The sequence below is a fragment of the Gorilla gorilla genome, chromosome 7, assembly GCF_029281585.2.
Source record: "Gorilla gorilla gorilla isolate KB3781 chromosome 7, NHGRI_mGorGor1-v2.1_pri, whole genome shotgun sequence".
Taxonomy (NCBI): Eukaryota; Metazoa; Chordata; class Mammalia; order Primates; family Hominidae; genus Gorilla; species Gorilla gorilla.
Window position 1 is genome coordinate 93,664,200 of NC_073231.2, and position 17,314 is coordinate 93,681,513.

The 17,314-nt window shown below is 38.9% G+C and overlaps 1 long non-coding RNA gene and 1 pseudogene across 1 annotated transcript in view; both read right to left on the reverse strand.

The window, feature by feature from the left end:
* LOC129524249 (uncharacterized) overlaps positions 1-17,314 on the reverse strand; it is a 162,870-nt gene that overhangs the window by 128,941 nt on the left and 16,615 nt on the right. The gene's annotated exons all lie outside the window — the stretch shown is intronic.
* Positions 10,877-11,914, reverse strand: LOC101152914 (transcription factor SOX-5-like; annotated as a pseudogene).

Below are 17,314 nucleotides of genomic sequence, written 5' to 3' on the forward strand. Positions count from 1 at the left end.
GTAAATAATCACACTTTGAAAAGATTATCTAAGAGAAAACATTGGCATTCAACAGAGAAGTGACAGGAAACACCTAAAGCAAGGAAGTGGGGGGAAGCAAGGCAGCCTGCTGGCCTGGATCCACTAGGAACACGGAGAGGCTCCCCAGTGCAGAAAAAAGAATATGTAAGTGACCCTCAGCAGTCCACATTCCCACAGTGAACTCCTTCACTCCTAGCCAACCCTCATGGACCCTGAGACTAACATAAGAAGCTGCCTGGAGACCACACAATAGAATTGCTTTAGAAAGAAAGCTCAGGCTGGGTTCCATACACCCTGCAAGTCCTAAGCAGCTACAGCATGGTGCCATTATGAGAACCAAACCTCCACCAAACTCCATTCTACTCTGGAGCCAAACAGCCCTTGCATCTCCACATTTCTGGAGCTCCACTGACATCCCTATCCACAGCCACTGCCACAGCTAGCTGCCGCTGCCAGGGCCAAAGTATGAGCACTGGCAGCAACCCCACTGGCCCCAGCAGAACAGCCACACATTTTCACATGCCCTAAGAAAAGACTTACCAGTTCACAGTCACTAGCATTGATGGCTGCCACCACCAGGGCCCAAGTGCAAACCACTGGCAGTGACCTTGCTGCCCCCAGTATCAGAACCACTTAACAGCTATAAGCCCTCTGAGCATAGGTTATATTGCCAACAGCTGCCACCTGAGGCCAAAGTACATGCTCTCCAGCCACCTACTTATGGCTGCTGCCACTAAATGTAACCCTGCCCTCACCAGTGATAAGTCTGCAGTGCAGCTGCTTTCCCCACTCATATTTTCCACCTGCATCCTGGGATCACTCTGCCCCTGACTACCATGGCCAGTGCCTGCACACACCACCAGTGACTCTGAAGACAGGTCTGCCCAGTCCAGCTCTGTCCCTCCCAGTGCCCAAGCATGCCATCAGAGACATGGGTATCACTCAGCCCCATCCACTACCATTGGCACCTAAGAATTCCTCCTGGGTACCTGAGGTCAGGCCCACCCAACCTGCCACTACCACCACAACTGGCACTAAGCAGCACACACCATCTTCTGGCCTAGTGACTGGCCTGACCAGCCCACTGCAACCACTAACAACACCAGTGCATACCACTTGGGAGCCAGAAGGTTGCCCTGCCACTGCCATTGCCATTGCCTAAGCCACACCTGCTTGCCAGGGACTCAAGAACACACTCTCTTAACTGGCTCACTGCTACCACTAATGGCACCTGAGCAAGAATCCTAGAAGCCCAAGAATAGGCTTGCCTGGACTCACTAACACTGATGCCAGTATACAACACTCTGGGGCCCAAGGACAGTCATGCTCAGCTTACACTAACACCACTGGGGCTTGAGGACTGGGCCACCTGGCATCTTCATCGCCAGCAAAATCTCACCACAACCTCCACTAACCAACATAGCCTAAGCCCCTGAGGAAATCACAGATATGACTGACACTGTTTATAGCCAAAGAAATTGTACACAGACTACACTACTGTACATAATCAGACTGAAAGCCAAAGTGCCCTACCCAGCCAACACCATAGATACATCTTCAAGAAAAAGTCCTCTCATATTAAAACTTTTTTTAAAAAAAATGGAAGAAGCGACTATTATACCAGATGCGCAGATATCAATGTAAGGACACAAGAAACGAAAAAACAAGAAAATATAACATTTCCAAAAGAACACAATAATTCTCCAGCAACAGATTCCAGTGAAATCGAACTTTATAAAATGTCAAAAAAAGAATTCAAAATAATGATTTTTTAAAAGCTCAGTGGGATGCAAAAGCACAAAAACAAACAATACAAAGAAGTCAGAACAGCAATTCAGGATATGAATGAGAAATTCATCACGTAGATAGAATTCATGAAAAAGACCCAAACAGAAATTCTGTAACTGAAGGATTTATGGAATGAAATAAAAAATGCACTCAAAAGATTCCATAATATATTAAATCAAGCAGAAGAATTTCATAAATGCAAATAGGTGACATAATTTAGTCAAACAAAAGTTTTACAAAATAAATAAGAATGAACAAAGTCTACATAGCATATGGGACACAATAAAGTGACCAAATATTTTAATTTTCCATGTCCCAGAAGGCAAAGTGAAAACCAAAGGGATAGAAAACATATTTAGTGAAATAATAGCCAAAAACTTTACCAGTCTAGCATATGGATACAGGAAGATCAGAGAACCCCAAAAATATTCAATTCAAAAGGTCTTCTTCAAGGAATATTATAGTCAAGCTGTTAAAAGTCAAAGACAAAGAGAGAATTCTAAAAACAGCAAGAGAAAACATCTAGACATTTATAAGTGAATTTTCATCAGACTAACAGTAGATTTTTCAGCAGAAACCTTACTAGTCAGGGAGGAATTGGAAGATATATTCGAAGTGCTAAAAGGGGAAACACAGAAACAAAAACAACAAAAACCACCCTTCAAGGGTACCACACCCAGCGAAGTTATCCTTCATAAATTAAGGAGAAATAAAGTCTTTCTCAGACAAGCAAAAGCCGAGGGAATTTATTATCTCTACACTGGCCATACTAGAAATGCTTAAAAGAGTCCTAAACCTGGAAGTGGAACAACAAAATCTACCACCAAGAAAATGCATGGAAGTATGATACTCATTGGTAGAACAAACACACAGATAAGGAAAAGAAAGAACTCAAATGCTACCACCACAGAGAACCACGAAACTACAATTATAAACAAAAACAGAAAAAGAAAGGAACAAAGGATATCTAAAACATACAAAAATGAATGGACAAAATAACAGGAATAAGCTCTCATATATCAATAATAAACTTAAATGTAAATGGATTGAATTTTCCACTTAAAAGATATGGACTGGCTGAATGGATTGAACCAAAATGAACAACTATATGTTACCCACAAGAAATTCATCTCGTCAGTAAAGACGTATAAACTGGAAGTCAAGGTGTGAAAAAAGATATTCCAGGCAAAAAGAAAATAAAAGCAAGCAGAAATAGCTATACTTGTAACAGATAAAACAGACTTTAAGTCAGAAACAGTAAAAAGAGAAAAGAAAGTTATTATATAATGATAAAGAGATCAGTACAGGAGAAGGATATAATTCTAAACATATATTCACCCAACAATGAAACATCCACATATAGAAAGCAAATGTCATTAGATCTAAAGGAAGAGATGGACTCCAATACAAAAATAGTTGGGAAGCTCAACAAGCCAAATTTCAGCATTAGACAGATCATTTAGGCATAAAATTAACACAGAAACATGGGCTTTTAACTGCATTTTATATCAAATGGACCTAACAGACAATTAGGAAGCATTTCTTCTAACAGCTACAGAATATACATTTTTCTAATCAACACATGGAGCATTCTCCAGAATAGACTACATTAGGACACCAAACAACTCCTGACATTTTAAAATATTGAAATCTATTAAGTATCTTCTCAGACCACAATGGAATAAAACTGGAAAACAATAACAAAAGAAACTTGGGAAACTCTACAAATAAATGGGAATTAAACAACATGCTCCTGAGTGACCACTGGGTCAAGGAAGAAATGAAAGAGGAATTTTAAAAACTTGGAAATACTTTAAAATCAAAACATGACACAGCAAAACCTATGGGATACATCAAAAGCATTATTAAGAGGAAAGTTTATAGCAGTAAACAACTATATCCAAAAAGTAGAAAGATTTCAAATAAACAATCTAATCATACACCTCAAGAAACTAGAAAAGCAAGAAAAAACAAGCTCAAAATTAGTAGAAGGAAAGAAACAATAAAAATCAAAGCAGAATTAAATGCAATAGAGACTTTAAAAAATACAAAGATTAGTGAAATGAAACATTGATTTTTTTGAAAAACTAAAAGCAATACATCACTAGCAGGACTCACCAAGAAGAGAGAAAACCCTACTTAATAAAATCAGAAATGAAAGAGACATAAGACTGATACCACAGAAATATAAAATATCATCAGAGACAATTATGAACAACTATACACTGAAAAACTGGAAAACCTAGAGGAAATAATACATTCCTGGACACATACAGCCTACCAAGATTAAATAAGAAATAAACAGAAAACCTGAGCAGACCTATAACAAGTCATACCATTGAATCCATAATAAGTCTCCAAAAAAGCAAAGCCCAGAACCAGATGGCCTCACTTGCCAAATTCTACCAAACTTACAGTGTAGAACTAATACCAATTCTTTTCAAACTATTCAAAAAAAAATTTTAAAGGAATTCTCCCTAACTCATTTTATCTGGCCAGAATTACCCTGATACTAAAACCAGACAAAGATGCAACAAAAACAGAAAACTACAGGCCGATATCCCTGATAAATATAGACACAAAAATTCTCAAAATACTAGCAAAACAAATCCAACAACAAATCAAAAAGATAATATACCATGATCTCCTGGGATTTATCCCAGGGATGCAAGGACAGTTCAACATATGATAATAAATTTGATACATCATATCAACAGAATGAAAGACAAAAACCATATGATCATCTCAATAAATTGCAGAAAAAGCATTTAATAAAATTCAATGTCCATTTATGATAAAAACTTTCAACAATGTAGACACAGAAAGAACATATTTCAACATAATTAAGGCCGTGTATAACAATCCCACACATCGAATGGGGAAAAGCTGAGAGCCTTCCCTCTAAGAAGTGGAATAAAACAAGGAAGCCCATTTTTACCCCTCCTATTTGACATAGTATTGCATGTCATAGCTAGAGCAATCAGGCAAGAGAAAGAAATAAAAGGCACCCAAATCAGAAAAAAAGGAAATCAGATTGTTCCTTCTGCAGAGGACAGGATCTTATAACTAGAAAAACCTAAAGACTCCACCAAAATCTCTCAGACCTGATGAATAAATTTGGTAGGGTTGCAGGATACAAAATCAACCTAGAAATATCCATAGTGTTTTTTGTTTTTTTGTTTTTGTTTTTGAGATGGAGTCTCGCTCTGTCACCCAGGCTGGAGTGCAGTGGCGCGATCTTGGCTCACTGCAAGCTCTGCCTCCCAGGTTCACACCATTCTCCTGCTTCAGCCTCCTGAGCAGCTGGAACTACAGGTGCCGGCCACCATGCCCGGCTAATTTTTTGTATTTTTTCTTTTAGTAGAGAAGTGTTTTCACCATTTTAGCCAGGATGTTCTTGATCTCCTGACCCCGTGTTCCGTGTGCCTTGGCCTCCCAAATTTCTGGGATTACAGGCGTGAGCCACCCTGCTCAGCCAGAAAATATCCATAGTGTTTATATGCACCAATAATGAACTAGCTGAGAAAGAAATCAAGAAGGCAATCTCATTTGCAATAGCTACAAAAAAGGAGACATAGGAGTAAATTCAACCGCAAATGTGAAAGTCCTCAACAAGGAAAATTATAAAACACTGATGAAATAAATGAAAAAGAACACAAAAAAATGGAAAGACATCCTAAGCTCATAAATCAGAATAATTAATATCATTAACATGACCATACTGCCCAAAGCAATCTACATATTCAATGCAATCCGTATCAAAATACCAATGACATTCATCACAGAGTTAGAAAAAAAAAATCCTAATATTCATATGGAACCAAAACAGAGCTTGAATAGCCAAAGAATTCCTTAGCAAAAGGAAAAAAACTGGAGACATCACACTTTCTGACTTCAAAATATGTTTCAAGGATATTGTAACCAAAACAGCATGATACTGGTATAAAAACACATACACCAACAAAACAGAATGGAGAACTCAGAAATAAGTCAATGTCTTTACAACCAACTGATTTCTCTTTATTATAGACATTTCTGATAGATTTTCTAGCTTTTTAAATTAGAATAAAACATACACAATACATTAAATAATTCACTGAAAAGCAATTTTTATAAAATAAAGCTATTACCAATGAGGAAATAAATCTTTCCAATGTTATGTAAAAATAAATAAAGTATAATATATTTTTCTTTTCACTGCTGTCATGGTTTAGGTGCAGAATTGCTGTATGGATTGCTTCCAAGACGTTATAGCAAAAGATACGAGAAAATTTTAACCAGAGAAATAATTTATCCATAGCATTTAATCTATATATGCTTTAATATTACAATTAAATTATTATCTAAAGTAATAGGAATCTCTGAAGATTGAGTGTCAATTTTAAACTTAAAAATAGAAAAGGATGGTAATTAGCAGTGTAATGAAAGATCATACATGGTCAGTCAATGTGATTTGCAACTTCAGAAATACAGCTTTGAAGTTAATTCAACAGTTATAAAAGAGGAAGAGTTTTAGATTACAAGTATAGCAGATAAACTTTTCCATATTATATACCATGCTTCATTGAACTGAATATCCAATTAAAGCAGAAAATATTGTAAACAAAATTTTGGTGAACATCTTAAGTCAGAATATTAAATCTTGGTCTCTTGGTCATATAAGTGTGCATTACTCCATTTTCATGCTGCTGATAAGAACATACAAAAGACTAGGCAATTTACAAAAGAAAGAAGTTTAATGGACTTACATTCTACATGGCTTGGGAGGCCTCACGATTATGGTGGAAGGTAAGGAGGAGTAAGTCACATCTTACATGGAAAGCAGCAGGCAGAAAGAGAGCTTGTGCAGAGAAACTCCATTTTTAATACCATCAGGTCTCATGAGACTTATTCACTATCATGAAAACAGCACAGGAAAGACCTGCCCCCATGATTCAATTACCTCACACTGGATCCCTCCCACAACACGTGGGAATTCAAGATGAGATTTGGGTTTGGACACAGCCAAACCATACCATTCCACCCCGGCCCCTTGCAAATCTCATGTCCTCACATTTCAAACTGAATGTCTTCCCAACAGTCTCCCAAAGTCTTAACTCATTACAGCATTAACTCAAAATTCCACAGTCCAAAGTCTCATCCAAGACAAAGCAAGATCCTTCAGCCTATGAGCCTGTAAAATCAAAAGTGAGTTAGTTACTTCCTAGATACAATGAGGGTACAGACATTGGGGTAAATAAAGCCATTCTAAATCAGAGAAATTGGCCAAAACAAAGGGGCTACAGGCCTCATGCAAGTCCAAAATTCAGCAATGCAGTCAAATCTTAAAGCTCCAAAATGATCCCCACTGACTCCATGTGCCATATCCAGGTCACGCTGATTCAAGAGGTGGGTTCCCATGGTCTAGGACAGATCTGCCTCTGTGGCTTTGCAGGGTACAGCCTCCCTCCTAGCTGCTTTCATGGGATGGTGTTGAGTGTTTGTGGCTTTTCTAGGAGCATGGTACAAGCTGTCAGTGGATCTACCATTCTGGGGTCTGAAGGATGGTATCCCTCTTCTCACAGATTCACTAGGAAGTGCCCCATTAGGGACTCTATGTGGGGACTCCAACCACACATTTCCCTTTCACACTGCCCTAGCAGAGGTTCTCCACGGGAGCCCCTGCAGCAAAATTCTGCCTGGACATCCAGGCATTTCCACACATCCTCTGAAATTTAGGTGGAGATTACCAAACCTCAATTCTTGACTTCTGTGCACCTGCAGGCTCAACACCATGTAGACGCTGCCAATGCTTGGGGCTTACCCCCTTTGAAGCCATGGACCCCTGTACCTGGGCCCCTTTTAGTCACAGCTGGAGTGGCTGGGACGCAAGGCACCAAGTCCTTAGACTGCACATAGCATGGGGACCCTGTGCCCAGCCAACAAAACCATTATTTCCTCCTAGGCCTCCAGGCCTGTGATTAGAGGGGCTGCCATGAAGACCTCTGATGTGCCCTGGAGACATTTTTTTCATTTTCTTAGGGATGAACATTTGGCTCCTGATTACTTATGCAAGTTTCTGCAGTGAGCTTGAATTTATCCTCAGAAAATGGGATTTTCTTTCCTATTGCATTGTCAGGCTGCGAGTTTTTTGAACTTTTCTGCTCTGTTTCCCTTTTAAAACTGAATTCCTTTAACAGTACCCAAGTCACCTCTTGAATGCTTTGCTGCTTAGAAATTTCTTCTGCCAGATATCCTAAATCATCTCTCTCTATTTCAAAGTTCCACAAATCTCTACTGCAGTGGCAAAATGCCACCAATCTCTTTGCTAAAACATAACAAGAGTCACCTTTGCTCCAGTTCCAAACAAGTTTCTCATCTCCATCTGAGACCACCTCAGCTTGAACCTTATTGTTCATATCATTATCAGCATTTTTGTCAAAGCCATTCAACAAGTCTCTGCAAGTTCTAAACTTTCCCACATTTTCCTGTCTTCTGAGCCCTCCAAACTGTTCCAACCTCTGCCTACTACCCAGTTCCAAAGTTGCTTACACATTTTTGGGTACCTTTTCAGTAACACCCCACTCCTGGTACTGATTTACTGTATTGTTCCTTTTTCATGCAGCTGATAAAGACAAACCTGAGACTGGGAAATTTACAAAAGAAAGAAGTTTAATGGACTTACAGTTCCACATGATGGGGGAAGCCTCAAAATCATGGCGGAAGGCAAGGAGGAGCAAGTCACATCTTACATGGATGGCAGCAGGCAAAAAGAGAGCTTGTGCAGGGAAACTCCAGTTTTTAAAACCATCAGATATCAAGAGACTTATTCAGTATCACAAGACAGCATGGGAAAGACCTGCCCCCGTGTTTCAATTACCTCCCACCAGGTTCCTCCCACAACACATGGGAATTCAAGATGAGATTTGAGTGGGGACACAGTCAAACCATATCAAAGTGCATATGTGTTTGAAGAGATTTTCTTTAAAAATAAAAATAATCATTTTTTATAATCTTAGAATTATAGAACTCTACTAAGGTATAGACTTAATGTGTTTCTCATAGAATGCATGTACCTGGAGTTCTTGCGATGCATGAGTTTAAGCAAGTTAAAGTAACCATCTATGTTTTTAATACACCATATTAAACTTTGGTTGAGAATGCATGGGATGAAATAAACAATGAGAAAGGGACAAAAATGACAGAGAAACAGACACTTTTTGCCTATCTTTTAAAATTTAAATAATTTTTAATTTGAAGGACAAATATATTAAACACAGGGCAAATACACCTTTGTAAGAGAGCATGGCTCCAAAAGAATGTTGCCAACTTATTTTTGGTTGGTATGTTTTTCCTCTAGAAAAATGACATTTAATTCTTTGTTTATTTTCCTTTTTTTTGAATGGATGGGATTGTGGGGTAGGAGAAAAGACGTTATCCATTTTAATGTTAGAAAAAGCAGCCTCAGCTTCTACTTATAGTCTCTTTCTCTCATGTCCTCACAACCCTAGGTCTAATCTTTAAAATTCTTTTTCTCCACCTCTGTCTCAACCTCACTGTGGTTTATATAGGGACAAACACACACAAACCCTTACACTTATTTCTTCCTCAGCAGTATTCCATTTTTAAAAGATATAAACATAGTTCTTTTATGAAAAGAATTTGAACTTTTTAAAGAATAAGTAAAACTTCAATCCTGAAAATGATTGAACATTTTTGAAATACTGATATACTTTGGAGAATATTTTTAATAATCAAAAGTAATCTTGATTGACTTATTTTTCATCTAGGAAATGGAAATATACATCCAATCTTAGACTGAAGCAACCAAATGTAGTCACTTCGGTGCCTGCCCTTGTAACTTTATATTCATGTATTGTTATGTGATAATATAATCCATAGGCATGTGAACCAGGATATATAACCATTTTTCTTATAAATGTTAGAGGATATTAAGAGCAACTACACAATGAAGACAAAAGGAAAGAACAAGGGATTTTTCCCCCTCTACTAGATCCAGTGGGGGAAAAAAATGAAGTATAGGACTTTGCTTCTATTTCCTTAAACAAATAAAATTAAGGCTATCAATGAGACATAATGAGACAGACTGGTTGATACTGAATTGACCATTTTTTGGGAAGCTCTTTCGTATCATAAACTACCTATCTAGTCTGAAAGCAGCATATCTCTGAGATATAAAATCAAACTTAATTCATGCCCTGTCATCTAACTGTTTTGTAGAACCTCAATTTAGAATATCCCTTCCCAGTGTGAATAATACTAGAGAGTGTTGGAAAGTACAGCCATAATACAACACAAAATTTCTATTGCCTCATACAAACTGGTACTAGGCATGAGATGGGAGGTACTAGCCATAAGATGGGGACATGGAAAACACTTTTCAAGAAACAAATACATTATGCTCCCTAGTTCGTTAATAAATTTTAAAACATGGAAATCTCACAAAACTGTTTTAGTCTGGGATTGCCTACCATTTATCCATTTGTTTACTAAAATCTGGCTGAATGTAAGGCATTATCACGACTCATTCTTTAACCAGTTTCTCAAGTCTATTATGCTCTTAACTCATCTCAAAATTGCTTTGCAAATCTTTTACTCCTATGCTGTGCCATTTTGCTTTCATTGTTAATATAGTTTGCCCAGTCATGCTGGATAAAATCTAAACTGTAAAGTCACCTTTGATTTGACCTTCAAATTTAGCCCCACATAAATTTTTTGATGAGTTTCCCTCTTTTTTTTTTTTAAGAAGAAACAGCTATAAAGTTCATTAAAAAAAAAAAAAAGTTGAGGGTAAGACTTCAGTGCTTGGATGTAGCAGCTAAATTACCGGCATTATTTTACCCATAGCTTATTTCAATCTCTGTTGTTGATATTGTTGTTTGCTTGTCATATTCTTTTTTGTCTTTCCAAGCCTTTTGAGGCTGAGGTCTATTAGTCAGCTGATGTCCCAACTATTTAAGACTAACAGTTAAAGTAACAGTCAGTGTATGAGAAAGTTACCACTGGTAAGGATGAACCAGTTAGGGCTTCTTTAAGTCCTAAGGTCACAACAATCTTTTGAACCTTATCAGTTGGCTTTTCCTGCAATATGCTTTTCTTTGTCACTCCCATAATCTACATCTGGATCATCATCTTCCTTGTCATACTCATCATAAATTTCTCCATTGATGTCCTCGGCCTCTATCTCTTCTTTGATATGTGGTTCCTCTCCTTTCACAAAAGTGCTCTGGATAACAGGCATCCCAGGCTCTGGGCTGCTGGACAAACTTGAGTGCTCTGAGGGCAGGTGAGGGGAGGGCATTCCAGCCATGGTGATGGCTCCATGTTACACAACACCAGCAGTAGCAATTGGGATCTGTGCTTGTTGCCCAACATTGAAGTACTGCCGCATCTCCTGCCGCCTGTTGTGCATGATTGCCTCGTATTCACCAATGTGCAGCTTTTTGTCATCCATGAGGCAGGTGCACTTTGGTCTAGGCTTGTACTCATAGTCAGGGTACTTCTCCAGGTGCTGCTTGCCAAGACAGGCTTGCTCCTCATATATGGCTGTTTTCTAGGTTTCTCATAGCTTTCCAGTGAGATCCCAATATCTTGCTGATGTTGGAGTCATGCATGTCAGGAAAGGCTTGAAGGATCTTTCTCTGCTCATCTTTAGCCCATATCCTGAAGGAATTCACTGGACGCTTTATGAAGGGTTCTTGGATTCCCTATAAATTCTTGACTCTGAGACTCCAGCACTTCCATCAGAATCTCCACTCAGATCGAAATCCATCATCGCATGGCTAAATTATCCTTCTTCATTCTGTTTAACAGCCAGTTGCTGAGTCAGACCCTCCACTGTTGTTTTTTCCTTTTCTGTCCAGCAGTTATAGAGACCCAGGCTATTCACAACAGCCACCTTCCCATAAAGCACCTGTTTTTCCCGTCGAAGTTGCTCCTTCATTTGCCAAGCTTCTTGGATTGCCTTGGTGACAGCATCATGGTCATTTAAGTAAACTATTGTGCTAACTCTGGCGGAAGGACTACCAAACGCTGCTGCAACACAAGCTTTGAAGGGGCCTGCCCCACTGTTTATTCTCAGAGCTGGCATATGGGGAGAGGTGGGCGATGTGGGTGATTTGCCATCAGAGGTCTTGGGTTTGGCTGATAGGTTCAGCAGCTGTGCCAGTTCATACTGTATGCACAGCTCCTATGGCACAAATTCGAGTTTCTCTTTATTCAAATGGGTAGGAGACTGAAGAAAAGGAAAACAAAGTTCTAGGAAGATTTGGTGATAAATCTTACTGGTGAGTAAAATAAAGCTTACTGGTGGCATTATTTCATGGGATAGCTGGATACAATGCAAGGTAGAGTTTAGACGTGCATCACCAAATCCTAACAGAATAAATATGTAATAGATGGGAAGCCCATGATAAGAAGCCAAATACTGAGGAAATTAAGATAAAGAATTGAATTTGGAGGAGTTTTGAACCAGGAAGAAAGGGAAGAGCTAGAGACATTTCCTACTAGAATACCAGGTGTATGTTATAGCATTTCATAGAGTCTCTGGATATTTGAGTTCAATAATATGCTTGGAGAAAGTAATGGAACCAACCAATGGAATATTCTATTTGTAAAATATTTCTCAATCTGTGATTTGGTCAAATTGATTTATTTACTGTTTTGATGCTGGAGATGATGTGGAGAAATAGGAATGCTTTTACACTGTTGGTGGGAGTGTAAATTAGTTCAACCATTGTGGAAGACAGTCTGGTGATTCCTCAAGGATCTAGAACCAGAAATACCATTTGACCCAGCAATCCCATCACTGGGGATACACCCAAAGGATTATAAATCATTCTACTATAAAGACACATGCACACGTATGTTTATTGTGGCACTGTTGACAATAGCAAAGACTTGGAACCAACCCAAATGCCCATCAATGATAGACTGGAAAAGGAAAATGTGGCATATATACACCATGGAATACTATGCAGCCATAAAAAAGGATGAGTTCATGTCCTTTGCAGGGACATGAATGAAACTAGAAACCATCATTCTCAGGAAACTAACACAAGAATAGAAAACCAAACACCGCACATTCTCACTCATAGGTGGGAGTTGAACAACGGGAACATATGGACACTGGGAGGCGAACATCACATACCAGGGCCTGTCAGGCGGTGGGGGGCTAGGGGAGGGATAACATTAGGAAAAATACCTAATGTAGATGACAGGTTGATGGCTGCAGGAAACCACCATGGCACGTGTATACCTATGTAACAAACCTGCACGTTCTGCACATGTATCCCAGAACTTAAAAGTATAATAAATAAATAAACAAAAAGAAGTATTTACTGTTTCTTATATAGCTCTTGAACTTTTCTACTTGTGAGTTGGCATTCCATATTTACTGCAATCTGTTAATATTTAAACCCTACCATCTAAAAAAAAGCCTCAATGCAAATATTTAAAATCTACCTTTTTTCTGAAGATAATCAGTTTGCCCTGATTTGGAAATAACTTATTTTGGCTTTGAACACACATAAAACTTATTTTCCAATTATTGTAATACTTATGAGATAAATATATTTCATATAGTTAAAACATATGAACACTGTATTATATACATATGTGGGGTAGGTGTTATGTGTGCACAGACCTGCAATAATTCCCCTTCTACTTTGGTAAGTATTTTGAAGCCTCTTTTATCTTTATGAATTCTCATTATCATTGTATTTCACGTTGTAGATGCCTAGTAGAAATGGGTTGAATAAATGAATAAAGGAAGAAGTTAGGAATGGAATAAAGAAGAAAAGAATTCAATGGCTAGGTAAACAGTGCATCTTTAAGAACAACTAACCCACCTCTGCCATGTGAAATTTCCTTTACATTATCCTTTCCCTTCTTCTGTTGACAACAAATATTAGGTTAAAAAGATAAGATAACTGAGAAGATTCTGAGAAGATGGTGGAGTAGGAAACACCAGAGACTTGTCTCTCCACCTGTACAACAATACACTAGCATGATCTGCCTGATGTAACATTTTTGGAACTCTAGATTCATTGCACATGCTCAGGGGAAGGTTCAGGCTCAGAAAAAAAACCTGAGATCTCCATTTCATACCACAGGCTGATTCTCACCACAGAGACAAATTTTTACAACAACTAATAAATCAAAACATTTTACAGAATCAAATCAAAATAAAACAGCAAATCCTGGGAAAGGAGAGAATTTGATCTCCAGAGTTACCACATTATTAGATTCAAATTTCCAGTTTGCAATGATAAAAACCACAAGGCATACAAAGAAAAAGGAAAATATAACCCATTCAAGGAGAAAATAAAATAAACAAACAGAAATTTTTCCTTAAAAAAAGACCTAATGGCAGATCTACTAGACAAAGGTTTTAAAACAACTGCATTAACTGTAGTAATGATGCTCAAAGAACTTAATGAAGATAAGAAGAAAGTTAAGAAAAAAATACATAAACAAATTAGATTATCAATAGAGAGACAGAAAACATAAGGAGAAACTAAAAAGAAATCCCCAAACTGAAAAGTACAACTGAAATGAAAAATTCACTACAGAAATTCAAAAGCAGATTTGAGTAGGAAGGTAAAAGAATCACCAAACTTGAGGGTAGGATAATGGAAATTATCAAGTTTGAGGAACACACACAAAAAAAATTGAAGAAAAGTAAACAGAACCTAAGAAAGTTGTGGGACAAGATAAAACAGACCAATATATACATTGAGGGAATTCCAGAAGAAGAAGAGAAAGAGATAAGGATAGAGAGACTGTTTGAAGAAATAACGACCAAAAACTTCCTAAATTCAACAAAAGACATAAATATATAAGAAGCTCAAAAAAACTCCAAGTAGGATGACTTCAAAGAGACCTACACTGAGATATATTATTATCAAATTATTGAATGACACAGAATTTTGAAAGCAACAAAACAGAAGTGACTCATCACATACAACTTTTCCTCAGTCAGATTACTGGCATATTTCTCATTATAAATTTTGAAAGCCATGCTATAGACTGAATGTTTGTGTCCTTCCAAAACACATGTGTTGAAGTCCTAATCCCCAAGATGAAATTTGGAGGTGGGTTCTTTGGGAGGTAATTAAATCACGAAGGTGGAGCTCTATTGGCCTTACAAGAAGAGACATAAATGAGACCATCTCTCTCTGACACGTGAAGACCAAGAAGGCAACTATCTTCAGGCAAGGAAGAGGTCCATCACCAGAACACAACCATGCTAAAACTCTGATGTCAGACTAGTCAGAAATAAATGACTTTTTTAAGCTATCCAACTCGTGGTATTTTGATATGGCAGGCCAAGCTAAGTAAGACAGGGCAGAAGACAATGGGCTGACATATTCAAAGTGCCAAAAGAAAAAAAGTTTCAACCAAGAATCCTATATCTGGTAAAACTGCCCTTTAAAACATAAAAAGAAATGAAGGCATTCCTAGAAAACAAAAGCTGAGAAAGTTCATTACCACTAGACTTGCCCTGCAAAATGCTAAAAGGAGTCCTGCAGGTTGAAATAAAAAGACACTAGAGAGTAACTTTAAGCCATGTAAAGAAATAAAGATCTCAGGAAATGTGTAAGTAATTAAAAATAGCTATAATTGGGGCATTCCAAGATGGCCGAATAGGAAGAGCTCCGGTCTGCAACTCCCAGTGTGATCGACGCAGAAGATGGGTGATTTCTGCATTTCCAACTGAGATACCTGGTTCATCTCACTGGGACTGGTTGGACAGTGGGTGCAGCCCACGGAGGGTGAGCTGAAGCAGGGTAGGGCATCGCCTCACCAGGGAAGTGTGAGGAGTTGGGGGATTTCCCTTTCCTAGCCAAGGGAAGCTATGACAGACCGTACCTGGAAAATCGCGACAATCCCGCCCAATTACTGCACTTTTCCAATGGTCTTAGCAACCAGCAGACAAGGTGATTCTCTCCTGTGCCTGGCTCAGCAGCTGCCATGCCCATGGAGCCTTGCTCACTGCTAGCGCAGCAGTCTGAGATTGATCTGTGAGATGGCTGCCTGGCTGGGGGAAGGGCGTCCGCCATTGCTGAGGCTTCAGTAGGTAAACAAAGTGGCCAGGAAGCACGGATTGGGTGGAGGCCACCGCAGCTCAACAAGGCCTACTGCCTCTAGACTCCACCTCTGTGGGCAAGGCATAGATGAACAAAAGGCAGCAGACAACTTCTGCGACTTAAACATCCCTGTCTCACAGCTCTGAAGAGAGCAGTGGTTCTCCCAGCACGGTGTTTGAGCACTGAGAACGGGCAGACTGCCTCCTCAAGTTGGTCCCTGACCCCCACATAGCCTAACTGGGAGACACCTCCCAGTAGGGACCGACAGACACCTCATATAGGCGGCTGCCCCTCTGGGACAAAGTTTTCAGAGGAAGGATCAGGCAGCAATATTTGCTGTTCTGCAATATTCACTGTTCTGCACCCTCCGTTAGTGATACCCAGGAAAACAGGGTCTGGAGTGGAACTCCAGCAAACTCCAACAGACCTGCAGCTGAGCGACCTAACTGTTAGAAGGAAATCTAACAAACAGAAAGGAATAGCATCAACATCAACAAAAAAATCATTTACACCAAAACCCCATCTGTAGGTAACCAACATCAAAGACTAAAGGTAGATAAAACCACAAAGATGGGAAGAAACCAGAGCAGAAAAGTTGAAAATTCTAAAAATCAGAGCATCTCTTCTCCTCCAAAGGATTGCAGTTCCTTGCCAGCAATGGAACAAAGCTGGATAGAGAAGGACTGTGATGAGTTGACAGAAGTAGGCTTCAGAAGGTCGGTAATAACAAACTTCTCTGAGCTAAAGGAGGATATTTGAACCCATTGCAAGGAAGCTAAAAATGTTGACAAAAGATTAGATGAACGGCTAACTAGAATAAACAGTGTAAAGAAGACCTTAAATGACTTGATGGAGCTGAAAACTATGGCAGGAGAACTTTGTGACACATGCACAAGCTTGAATAGCTGATATGATCAAGTGGAAGAAAGGGTATCAGTGACTGAAGATCAAATTAATGAAATAAAGCAAGAAGACAAGGTGAGAGAAAAAAGAGTAAAAAGAAACGAACAAAGCCTCCAAGAAATATGGGACTATGTGAAAAGACCAATTCTATGTTTGATTGATTACCTGAAAGTGATGGGGAGAATGGAACCAAGTTGGAAAACACTCTTCAGGATATTATCCAGGAGAACTCCCCCAACCTAGTAAGGTAGGCCAACATTCAAATTCAGGAAATACAGAGAACACCACAAAGACACTCCCTGAGAAGAGCAACCCCGAGACACATAATTGTCAGATTCACCACGGTTGAAATGAAGGAAAAAGTGTTAAGGGCAGCCAGAGAGAAAGGTCGAGTTACCCGCAAAGGGAAGCCCATCAGATTAATAGCAGATCTCTCGGCAGAAACCATACAAGCCAGAAGAGAGTGGGGGCCAATATTCAACATTCTTAAAGAAAAGCGCTTTCAACCCAGA